At 45.7% G+C, this 13,503-nt stretch overlaps 1 protein-coding gene across 1 annotated transcript in view; it reads left to right on the top strand.

Annotated features, from left to right (window-relative positions):
- NRIP1 (nuclear receptor interacting protein 1) overlaps positions 1–13,503 on the top strand; it is a 140,683-nt gene that overhangs the window by 95,583 nt on the left and 31,597 nt on the right. The window lies entirely within an intron of this gene.

The raw sequence follows: 13,503 nt of genomic DNA, 5'->3' as shown, positions 1-13,503 counted from the left end.
AAGTCTGAGCTGATGAGCTTCCCAAAGAATGTCTTGCTTTGTCAAGACATGTACAGACTAATATATGGACTAATTATTCTAGTGCAAGAGCAAACCATTATACGGTTAAATCCACAGAGCTTGTAAAAGTAAAACTTATTTCCAGTATGGTATGTCAATAGCACAAAAAAAAGGGAAGGAATGACCATGAGGACACATTTGTCAAAGCATGTATGTATGTCCATTTTTTGGACAACTATTACAACAACTGTCCAAGGCCAGCTACCAGTGATATCAGTGTAGCCCATGTAGCGCTTTCCAGTAGGGCGTATCTTAGAAGCCACCGTTACAAGTGACATAAATCTGTTTTGATTTTCTGCTGTATTGCGATATAGTATCCCCATTTCTGCTCCGCACGACAAAACGTCCCATCCAGATCTTCATTTTGGGCCCTTGTGCACTGACTGCAAGGGGTCTCGGCTCATTGATCTACAAACGTTTCCATTCATTGTTAAACTACAACCAAGCAAAATGCCACCACTCTCACAACCTGACATTGTAAATAGTGAATGGCTTGGGTTGACCCAAAAATGAATGAAGCGGCAACAATGCTAATGGCTAAAAGATGCTGGGCTATTAACCACTGTATAACCAATTCAAAGCCAATTGTATCTTTGCATCATTAAGACTCATAGTTTCCTGTGACGTGACATACATTGAAGTCAAACTGGTTTCAATACATTCTCTAAGTACACCCACCACTTAGAAAGCACCATACTCTTCTACTAAAATTATATCTGATGGTTATTCCTTTCAAGATTTATATTTCAAGCATTTGGCTGTATATTTTCTTTAATTTTTTTCTTCTTTTTGTGTATGTGACGTAAGTCTGCAGTAAGAAAATTAACAATCTTACCTGATTACCAAGTCAATTGGTTTGGTTATGCTGTTTCTTGTTGTCCGTTATTGTATTATCTACACTTTTACTGTCTTAACGGTTAATAATACCATGGTATTTATTTTACTTTTGGCTATAGATTATATTTTAGATGCCCCATAATACAATTGTTCTGTTGGTTTTCTTTTACTAATTGTAACTGTACTAATTGTAACTGTTAACATATGTATGACATTTTTGCGAGAGTAGTATTTTCCTTATGGGGGTCTTAATGTCTGGACACAAATACTCAGACTCGGGGTCTAAAATCTATGCCTGAAAGGTGGCAGGTCCTTTTGAAAGAGACCAACTTTCTAAGTTTTCGAAAAAATGTCAAGACTTGACTGTTTGACACATATGGTTTGGAATGGAATTGATGCCCCTCTGAGTTCTCCAACAGAGTGAAGAGACCTTTTATTGGGTGGAGTTTTGTGCTTTAAATAAAACCTGGTAGATAGATATACACTTTATTTGAGCATAGGGACGTACAATAGTATTCATCATCTGGCCTAATGTGACAACACCTCTTCTTAAGGCCTTCTTAATATCAACAACTCGATAGTTGGTTAGCTGCCTTCTGTAGATATAGTGCATCAATGCATCCTATTCTATTCTTTGTGAGGTGCATCCTGACAGTTGCACTCAAATACTGTCGCAAAATAAAATCTGCGCCATATTCATGGAATTGTTCTCTACATCTTCTGTTACCAACATTTTGGTAGTGCACTTAGAACCCTAAAAAGCACCAAGATTACAAAAATGCTACAGGGCAATACAAATGGTATATGATGTTCATTTTTCGTGTACCAGAGTCAAGGTGATCTGTTGTCACTGTGTTTTGGTATGTGAAAAAATCACTCTGTCTAATGTACGGTTTACTAATGGGTTTTTTCGGATAATGAACTGAATAGGATAATTTACATCCTATCAGGATCTTTATAAGGAGGATACCCTAAAATTCCTCCCTGCCCCATCCCTGTCCATGCAACATTGTGAAGATCAGTGGTGGGCGGAGATAGTGGCTGCACTCATTCTCATTCCAGGCCTGCCAAGTTTCGGATTGTCTTAGTGATCTGCTCACTGGTCTGGTCCTGGGGCCACTGAATACAAATTCTGCCCTAGGGATGACCTTCAAGCCCTTTTATGACTCGCTAGCCTGTTGAAAGGCCAGACAGCTAAGCATTTGTCATCTGTCCACTTGTATTTGTCAGATGATGATTTACTGGATAATGCTTCACAAGGGAGGAGTAGAAATGATCTACCAGAATAAAAAACTCTCTGGAGTGGCATGTCCTCCCCTGCAAAGAAACATTAAAGAAATAATTACCGAAACCACAAATATCTTTCTTTCAATATGTATCCACTCTGAAAACATCTGAATATTGAAGTGAAGCTACTGTCGTCCAACGACAATTCATTTTGTGCGTGTTCACTGGTGACTTGAAGTATCTCTTTACCTTTTTTGTCAAAGACCTGACTGAAACTACAGAGGATTGCTCTCTTTCTGCAGTTCCTCTAAAAAGCAACAAATGCTGTCATGGACCTTATAAAAACTTCTGTTCTCCCGAAGGCAAGAAATGTCCTCACAAAGGTTACAGCATGACAAAAAAGCTGTAGTTCCACTGATAACAGATAGATGTCGAACACATAGATTACAAGCAACCAAAATAACTTCATATCCACTGAGTGCTGTCTTACGCCTGCTAAGTGTTGCCAAATTCCTCAAAATGTTCTTCATATCTCTCAAAGTGACATCATGCACAAAAACTCCGGTACATACGTAGGACAAGCCATCATAGGAAGAATAATTGCACTTTCTGCCCCAATTCTAACATAACTGATGCCAAAGTTGATGCTTCTCTGTGTGAGTGAGGTCACGAGCAGTGCATTTGAGGAAGAGATGATTATGGATGTTTAGCTAACCATAACTGGTATCTTAACTGGTACAAGTGGCTTTCCTGTGACCATGTTTGGCTTGCAAACGTAATTATTCTTCCCCTGGGTTTTTAATCATGTATTCTATTAGGTCATCTTGCAAGAAAATAATAGTCCATTTCACAAAAATGTTTTAAACAATTTCTTGAGTTTTATCTATTACATAGTCCACTGCTCAAAATTCTCAAACAATACGTCACCAGGCTATGCCCTTTGGAAATTGCACACTTGACTTTACACCTTCTCCAGGGTATGTTCTGTGAGCATACCTTCCTGGGGCCGTATTCTAAATGTGGCTCATTTTCCTTCACTGCGCTGGGAGCAATGAAGGAAAATGCGCCGTATTATGATGAATGCGCTGCCCCCCAGGATAGGCGTGAATTTGCGCTGCCCTGGGTGCAGCTTATTCATGTGAAAAACTGAGCTGCTCCGTGCTTTTACAGTGCAGGCGGCAACCTGCCTACATTTTGGAAGGGGTATAGAGATCACGTTGCAGGCAGGTCCTGTGAGTGACTGCACCAGCCTACAAGGGAATGTCTGGAGTGGGGGGGTTTCATTGGACCTCCACAGGGCTGCCATCAGGGTGTGCACTGACAGTGTGCCACCTTTTAGGTGGTGCATTGTCAATGCGCCTCCTGAGATCTTTTTTGCCTTTGTGCCTGTAATACGGCACTTGCTGGAAGGCAAAGGGATACCCTCATTTGCATGGGGCACGCCCCTATGCAAATGAGGGAACGCCCTCAGAAGATAGCGCTGGCGCTTAATGTGCGCCAGCACTATCGGTATTAGAGAATGGACCGCACAAGCGTCTGCAGCCCCTTCTGTGATACCGAAATGCACCGGGATTGGGGGGGGGGGAGCGCAAACCAGGCATAAACACCCTTTGCACCCCTGAGGCATGTGTATAATATGGCCCTTGTTCCTGATCTGATTACCTCTAGGCCCTGGCCTGCTCCTGGTTCGAAGCATCCAAAGTACTTGATAGCAGACTTTTTCCATGGGTACGGTCCATGTGGTATGGAAAAACTCCTTACCCTAGACCTGCCAACTCACCCTATCCCACCTTGTGCCACACAATATCTGCTCCCTTCAACCGGGCACCCGGCGGGGAGCTTATATCACACAGTGGGAAACAAAGTGAGTTTGAAACCAATACTGAGAGTAGGTTTCTGACTCATGTAAGGTGTCTTCGCACAGATGATGGCCTTTTTAGGGTTTTGAAACATCCCTGGGACATCAGCAGTGGCTTCAGAAGCACTTGTCTTTGTTTTTTGATTGGGCTTGGGGGAATCTAAATGTAATTCTACAACAGTTTGGGCACAGAGCCACGCCCCCACTAAAAAGACTATCAATAACTGGTCCTATATTAATTGGCTCAAGAATCCGCCCCCTCACCAGGCCCCACATCCTCCTCTCACATGATAAAAATATATTTCAAGTGGGCAATTCTGACACCTTGTGTCCAGTACAAGTGTCCACAGTACAAACAGAGCATTACCATAAATATTTCCATACAGATACAGAGCATAGGGCAAGAACTTACCCATACTTTTTCATACAACATGCCATTGTTATCTTACCCACGGTGTAACAATCAGTATCTCTAAAAACCAGTAAGAATTAGTTACAACTACAAAGCAGTATGGGGCTAAATTGTCCCAAAAATCTGATAAACTCCATCATGGGAGCGATACCAAAACGGAACAAATATTATGATTAAAACAGTTATGGGGTCGCACAGATAAATCCGTCAAAGCAAAGTAAAACCATTGTAGGACTAGTACAATGTCATACCCGTAAAACTAGTGTAGGGGCACAGTGTACCATTCATGTTGTTTCTCCTCTGTGCCCCATGTCCACAATATCTGCAGGGTAAAACTCATTGTTAGTAATAACTAATGCAAAACAAGTATAAATCAGTATATAGTCATATTTGTTTAGAGTAATTAAAACTTGTTTGGGGTTGTTCCAGAAAGCGCAAGTTGAAGCCCATTTAGATCCGCGCTGCAGTAGCCAGAGTCAATTCTATGCAAGGAGTAGGCACACAAGGGTTTACCCTATGCTCTAACTAAAATACGCGCTGGCCTTGCCCCCTGCTTGCTGTAACCGCAGGATATTTAGTTGCTTCTATGTCTTGTGGGAAATGGTTAAACCCAGTAACCATGCAAGATCTACCCTCACGGAGTACCCTGGAGCCCTGTCCTGTGAGTACTATGTACAGGGCATTATTCTGCTCAGCACGCACATTTTTTAGTACCCGTTAAGCATGACCTGAGGCAATATTGCATAATACTGGGCATAAGTCAGTACACACGTCCAAGTAGTTGCAAGGTGTGACCTGCGGCAATGCCCTACAATTATTGTTTGCAAGCTATGACCAAAGGTCATGCTTTTTGCACAGCAGCCATATCGGTAGTACCTGCTGCACAAAGTTGAAGCCACGGGACATTCCAGATCTCTGTGTGCTCTTTACTCCTGCCTTCTGTACCTGCTATACATAGACTTTTGTCAAGGGTCATAGGGAACTGAATACATTGTGCATGTTCTTTGTCCTGTGCGCAATATTCATGGCCTGCAATAATTGCCAGGTTCCTGCCTGGTGAGTATTATTCACAGGGCACAATGAAATCGCGTTAGGCCTTGCTCTACACCTAGTAAACCTATATCTATATTTCTTTTTTAGGTCTCGCCTGTCGATGCGCATGCGCATCGAGCAAGCGAGACCATAGGGGCTCATCGACTCTTTATCTAACTTGCAAGGAATCGTGGCGATTCCTTGCAGTGCCCGTGACTTTTAAGCTCAATGCGCATGTGCATTGAGCTTAAAAGCGCGTGCACAGCCGCCCGCATTCCTCCGACACCTTTGAAGTGAAGCTTAGCTTCACTTCAAAGGCCCGGCTTCTTCACACCCACATGCCGCTCTGCCCCGCTCCGCCCCCTCCCCTGAGTCATCCTGCCTGCCCAGACTTCTCCTCCCCCCTACTTACATCCCGCTTTCACTTGTTTTTTGTTCCGACTCGACGTTCCCCCCGCCCCCTCCCGCCACGCAATGCCGAGAGCTTGTTTTTTAATGCCATCTTTTCTCCCCACGCTCTTTGGAGAGAATGCATTTGTGTTTTCTAATTGCTTCCCCTGACTGACGCCTTCCCGGATCATTGCAACCACAGTCACTTGCAGGTTTGCAAAACAGGCTGGGTAAACAAACAGATGACGTGGGCAGTTCAGTGCGATTGTCCAGCGAGTTGATATCGTCCGCAAGTTATTGTCCGCCCTCTGGTGCTTTGGACCACATCCTGACCCTATAGCCCTGAAAAATGATGGTACCACACAAGCCTATTGACCGCATACTGTCTGTGGTGTCTGCCCGCCCGCTCTCCACTCTATCAGGCAGCCAGCCGCACTCCTCCCACACCCCCGCTCCGCCCCCTCACTCTCTCTGCCCGCCCGCTCTCCACTCCATCAGGCAGCCAGCTTCAGGAGAGCAATCTGGAGAGCAATCTGCGGGGTGTCGCCATTTTAGCAGCACGGGCTTTCCCGATCACTGGACACTTACAAATTGGGCAGCAGCATTGAAGGCTTTGCTGCCTTACAAAACCGGCTCAGCGTGGCTGTCGCAACGCAAGTTTCCGTGTCTCCTGGAAGGCATCAAGTGCAATACTCTATTCCTCGTGGAACAGATCCAGCAGGACAGACGAGTACAAGAATAGTAGTTTGTATCAAAAGCATGACCTTCATTACCGCATGATAGCTGGGTGTTAATCAGCATGGCTAAGTCTAATTCCTTACGCACGGTGACATTTCTAATGTAGCTTCAGCGCCATCGGAAGTATAAGGCACTATATCCGTATCATACCATTATCGGCACTACAGGTCTTGTGTTGCGGATTGAGTTTCCTTTTAGAGGAAAGTTTGGTTCTGATTTGCATGTGTGCCAACTGGGGCCTCTGGTCAAGAATTGTAACTTCTGTCATTGCACAGAGCCCTAGAACTTAGGGTGGCTGATTATCTCACAAGAACATAAGAAACTTTACACGAAAAAAACACGCCCTTTTGGCAGGGCCACTGGAGCTTACTTGACTAACTATTTACAGCTGTTGGCTGGAGACTGTCATGTCTGGGTTCATTATGATATTCCGAGCGTTAAAACATACACTGCCAAACGCGCCTTCACATCCTCACCCCCTCACCCTCACACACCCTCACTCACCCTCACCCTCACTCACCCTCAACCCCTCACCCTCACTCACCCTCACCCTCACTCACCCTCACCCACACTCACCCTCACTCACCCTCACTCACCCTCAACCCCTCACCCTCACTCACCCTCACTCACCCTCAACCCCTCACCCTCACTAACACTCACCCTCACTCACCCTCACCCTCACTCACCCTCAATGCCTCACCCTCACTCACCCTCAACCCCTCACCCTCACTCACCCTCACTCACCCTCACCCTCACTTACCCTCAACCCTTCACCCTCAAACCCTCACTCACCCTCACCCTCACTCTCACTCACCCTCACTCACCCTCAACCCCTCAGCATCACACTCACTCACCCTCACCCTCACTCACCCTCAACCCCTCACCTACCCTCACCCTCAACCACTCACCCTCACCCTCACTCACCCTCAACACCTCACTCGCCCTCACCTTCACTCACCCTCAACACCTCAACCTCAACCCCTCACCCTCACTCACCCTCACTCACCCTCACTCACCCTCACTCACCCTCACTCACCCTCACTCACCCTCACTCACCCTCACTCACCCTCACTCACCCTCACTCACCCTCACCCACCCTCACTCACCCTCACTCACCCTCAACCCCTCACCCTCACTCACCCACCCTCAACCCCTCACCCTAACTCACACTCACCCTAACTCACACTCACCCTCACTCACCCTCACTCTCACTCACCCTCACTCACCCTCACTCTCACTCACCCTCAACCCCTCACTCACCCTCACCCTCAACCCCTCACTCACCCTCACTCACTCACCCTCACTCACCCTCACTCACCCTCACCCACCCTCACCCTCACTCACCCTCACCCTCACTCACCCTCAACCCCTCACCCTCACACAGTGCAATAGGTCTCGGAGCATTTGAGTTAGAGCTTTTACATTTGTTTATGGCTTTTTTTCTTTGTAATTCTTTAGCATTGCCTACAGGAAACAAAAATGCTAAAGATTTACAAAAAAAACCCATAAACAATTCTAAAAGCACTAACTCTAATGCTGCGAGACCTATTGCATTTCCAATGCTTGTCTTCATGGTAGGTGCCCTGTAAATATCAGAAAGTGGTTCTAAGTATCCTACCTGTGAAAAGATAGTAACATCAATGTGGGTGGGTGTGTGTGTGTGTGTGTGCGCGCCCACGTGTGTGCGCGCCCACCTGTGTGTGTGTGTGCGCCCCTGCTTGTGCGCATGTACGTGCGCGTATGTGTGTGCTTGTGTGCGCACGCACTTGTGTGTGTGTGTTTGTGCACGCACTTGTGTGTTAAACCCACCGTCATTGGGTAGACTGACGCAGAATACATCATGACCAGCAATTAGTACACTTACTGGTACAATTTGATGAGCTTCTCTTTCTAGGACACCTTTGAAGCTCCTAGCCTTCAGGCCCCCCCGGGTTACCTAATGTGAAGGTATGCTGGAGGAAATTAGGTGTTATCTCTTTAGACATTGCGATATATGGCCTCCTGCATGTCCCATTCTGCTAAATGTTTGTGTGGTACAGCATAGTTACATTTTCTTAGCCTTGGAGTTCTGAGCATTTTCAGGCACATGTGCTGAGCTTGGCAGTTTGGTCTGGACTGTTCCCATGAGGCACAGGGTCAAGACTAATTTGCATATGGCTGGGTCCAAACTGGGGTGGCATAGTGGGCAAAAGAACGATGGATTTAACACAGATCTCTTGACTGGGGGAGAATGTTTGAATCATTCAGCATTCCATCCATCATTTGTTGCAGTTACACGGTTCATAGTTAGGCATCTGTCGCCTAATGACCTCCAAGCATGCACTTGTTGTGATGCTTAGCATGCCCACCAGACCAGAGAATTCTTTATCGCAGGGAGGCGCCACCACTCCTGCTTTTGTCAAGCAGGCTATTTGTGCAGTGCCGTCTTTCAACTGGCAACAATGGTCAGTGAGATACAGAAAATATCTCACATGGGGTGTGGAGTGGCCTCGTTGTGGAGCCCAAACGAATTAAGGTTGAAGATTGGAGAATATTGGAAGGTAAACGAGGAGGAAAAACAGGTGGGGAAGAAAGGGAAGCCAGATACTGGTCTCTAGCTATATTTCCACGCAGAGAATAAAACTAAAGCTCCATCCGATGACGACCTGATACCCCTGAAATTAAAATCTAGTCAAGCACAACAATTACATAAAAATCCAGTAACTTGCCAAAGATAACACCAATTCATTTCAGCACCTGTTTTACCCGTAATGTGAAACTATTTAACACACTAGCAAACACCAATTAGATTTTATTAACAATAATATTAACAGTAGTTGTAGTAGAAAAAAAATAGTAGTTGTAGTACTTTCAGAAAGTATGTTGCTGCAGATTATTCATTAAAATTGGTTAAGAAAATTATACTATTTGTTTTCAGGTTTTGAGCACAGAGAAATACGGTAGACCAGATTAAGCCTTGTTGGGCTTCTTAAGTGAAGTGCACCTTGAGTCCTTTGGCACAGTGAGCATGGTACCAAAGTCTGGGCATACCTGTGACACAGATAATGCCTTACTTAGAAAATCAAAAAGGCATTGGAAATGCAATAAATAGGTCTCGCATTTGTTGGCGTTGAAGTTATTGGCATTATAAATGCCAATGTTTTTTACTTAGCCACGTTACAGGGTGCAGTACCTTATGTGGTTAAAAGAGGTCCCTTGGGACCCCATATGGGACTACACCCTGCAACTTGGCAAGGCAAAGGATATGGCGTAGTCGTGAGAGCTGCCAGCTTGTGAGCTGGGGATCCCTGTTCAAGTCTGCCGTTAGGCTCAACATCCTGCGATATGGGCAGATTGTATAATTTCCCTGAGCCCATGGCTAGTTTCACAATACAAATAAATGTGTAAAGTAACAAAAATCACGAGCAGAACAGCATTTGCCTCGGAGGGGTGGTGAGGGCCTACGATCAGTGTTGTTGGATTGGTGAGGCTGTGGCACATGATATATAGTGGCACATTTTGTGACAGAACTGAACAGAACAGTTAACCAGCAAACAGGCAGGCCAACTAACTAAAGAGTTCTCTCTGAGCATAAATAACTTGAACAATAAGAACCACATGTGAATGATACATAAGGGGTGGTGATGGAAGGAGCATCTGAACCAATCAAACACTCACACCCAGTCAACAGATCTGGATTTAATCCAGTGACAAAGTGAGCAAGGGACTCACGTCTGAGCATACCCTGCCAACTTATGGCGAACAAAGCGGTACAAAAGGGGGTGGTGATGGATGGAGTATCTGAACCACTCAAACACGCACACCCAGTCAACAGATCTGGGTTTAATCCATCACCGTTCTTTAGCCCACTCTGCCACCCCAGTTCAGACATGGCCATATGCAAATCAGTCTGACCCTGTGCCTCATGGGAACAGTCCAGCCCGAACTGCCAAACCATGCCTTCCCTGGACTGGAAACAAGCTTCCCAGGACCGGTTTCTAGCATTTCAGCCGTCTTCAGCCAGGCTTGCTTGAATCCAGTGGCAAAGTGAGCAAGGGACTCACGTCTGAGCATACCCTGCCAACTTATGGCGAACAAAGCGGTACAAAAGGGGGTGGTGATGGATGGAGCATCTGAACCAATAAAACACTCACACCCAGTCAAAAGATCTGGGTTTAATCCATCACCGTTCTTTAGCCCACTCTGCCACCCCAGTTCAGACATGGCCAGGATACAAAATTCCGAAAGGAGGTACTACTAAGTGTATTCAGCAATGAAAAGCCCAGCATTTCTAAATGATAGCAACAGGAACGAATTAAAAAGATGGGCATTTTTTCAAGCCCATACCCTAGATACAGCATGTCTCGAAGAGACAGCGCAAGCGCTGCCTGGGCGAGATCTAAAAATGACAGGTTGAATGCTTGACTTAATCTCAGCCACTGGTAATTACTCTGGTATTTACTCAGGTTGCATTCTAGTCCATTGGTTTCATTGTTGTCCACTAGTCTACTGTAGAAATCTGACTTGGTCCTGCTCCAACAGGAACAGCAATCTCGAACTGCCAGGCCAGGTTCTCTCTAGACAGGAACACATGCAACGTCCCACAGTACTTGCCTTGTTGGTTATATTCAGTGAGGTGCAGCTGGAGTCCTGTGGCAAGGAAACTGGGGTCTCATCTGTGATTTGCAGTTTAAGCCCTCTAACAAAGTGCATGAAATGCATGTCTATGCATACCCATTGGACGTATGTCTTCTCACTTAGAAAAACAAAAAAGTGATAGATGGAGTGGTTGAGCTAATCTCTACTCACTCACTCCAGTCCATCATTTTTTGCCTACAGACCTAATCCAGCTCCTGTTCAAATCAGATTTAGCTGTGCTGCAAAAGGGACAGTCCAGCCTAAATTCCTTAAATGGGAAATCAAGCAACTCCCGACCGGTTTCAGCCTTGTTGGACTTCATCAGTGAGATGCGGCTTGAGTCATGTGGGATGTGCATATGAAACCCACGTCTACCCTTCCCACGTAGTTTATCTCACTTAAAAAGTACTTCCCCGGATTATTAACTGTGCCTGGGGTTAATTCAAGCATCCCACCCATGACTTTTATTTTTTCGAAAATATCAAGAGGTTTTTACCAAAACATTAATATTCAGACTAAGGTCAGGCAGAAAGTAGAGATTGCGAAACAATATTTTTTTTTCTACACACTTCATACACTTATGCTTATGTTGCAAACGACTGAAGTATTACTTGGTTTATCAGACCTGGAATGATTGTGCAGAAAGACGAGAGCGATGTTCTTCTGCACATGCATACCCCTTTCTGAGGCACCCCGTGCCCTTCATATTACGTGCGACCTGCGCTCACCCACCGGTAATATGTAATTTACCATGATAAATCATCGATTTGTTATCGCTAATTGTTCTAAATGTACTTCAGTGTAGCTCCCAGTACCTAAAGGGTTGAAAGGTTGCTGTAATTGGCACCCACAGCTGCTCTCTCTTTTGACAGGGGATAATTTCGCAGCCTGTGCTTTGTGTGGCATCTGCCTAATTGGGCATTCTCACCGTGTAGCGGGCCTGCCTCCTCCAGCCTCCCCGCTGACAAATGGCGGCGGATTACAGATGAGGACACGCTGACCCGTTCGACCTTGCAGAGGCGGCGGGGAGGGGCCTCCCGCTACCACAGAATGGCTGCGGGTCACTGAAAGGACAAGGTCACGAGCCAGGTGGGGGGGGGGAAATGACTTAATAGCACGTGACAGCGCTCTGACGGCGCGGTCACTATGTCAAGGACAAACGCATCATTGTTGATTATGCAGCTTTCTGTAGGGTGTCTCGTTGCAGCCTCTTGATATTACAGAGCCAGTTGGCAAGGGGAAACGCGTAAAAAAGAAGGGCAGGGATGTGACATGAGCCCTGTCTTCCATTCCGTGTTAAGGGACCGGGCGGTGCTTAAAAGGAATACTGCTGAGACTCTGTGTTATATTTTGTGGTTCGGATTGCTACGTTACCACGTGCCGTGCGCGGGGTGACGGGGGCGCGCACATTCTGTGGTGGCGTATGACCGCGAGACAATGTTCTGTTGTTGATCGTTTGTAAAATGATGATTATGCGGCCCAAGGCCAGGAATAATGAGTCGCCTGCGATACATCAGGTGGCTGTTAATACGTCTCCGTCATCACCAAGGAGCATTGCAGGGCTAATAAACTTGCAAGCAGGCTTGCTAGATTTCTATTTAAAAGACAGCAAAATACATTATTAGGGATTAATGAATGCAGATGGGAGGTTGAACAGTTTGAGTGTGAAAATCATCTGCCCTTTTACTCTCTGGATTATTTACCTTTTGCTAACTTGTAGTTGTAACCTTCGGTGGATAAGATGTTGCCAGTTTTGCCTTTTCATGTGTATAATACATATAGCGCCAACCTGCCTGTGAAGCAGCAGAGCTGTATAAAGGAGGAAAGCGCGCAAGAGCAGGCATGTAGGCACATATACCTTTTGGAGGGGGGATGTAGTAGGGAGGGAGAGGTGTAGAGGCTATTTCCTGTTGCAATGGTTTAATAAAACTTTTTGGTACGGAATGCAGGTCACTGCTTACTGATCCTCAGATTTGTTAAAAGAATGTGGCGTTTCTTTTCAACCTCGCGGGATCTAATGCCCCCCCCCGCATACATACTCCATTCATGAAGTGCAATTAACTAACTTTGGTAAATAAATGTATCCTGTGCGTGCGTCTTTCTTTTGTGTGGTTCTGCCTCAGTGTGTCTGTCTAGTCTACCCATCTCTGCACCTGTGTACAGGTGTTTATGTTGGTCTCCGCATGTGTGTCAGCGTCTGAATCTAGGAACATCTGTGTAACTGTCAGCATCTGTTTGTGGGTATCAAATTGTGGCTAGACCTGCTTGTGACTGTGCGTGTCTGGGTCTTTGTGTGTGTGTCGTGTAGAGTTGTACCTGTGAGCGTGCCTGT

Source organism: Lissotriton helveticus, chromosome 8 (genome assembly GCF_964261635.1).
Source record: "Lissotriton helveticus chromosome 8, aLisHel1.1, whole genome shotgun sequence".
NCBI classification, from domain to species: domain Eukaryota; kingdom Metazoa; phylum Chordata; class Amphibia; order Caudata; family Salamandridae; genus Lissotriton; species Lissotriton helveticus.
Note: the sequence above shows the minus strand (reverse complement) of the source record. Positions and strands in the feature narration are given on the sequence as shown.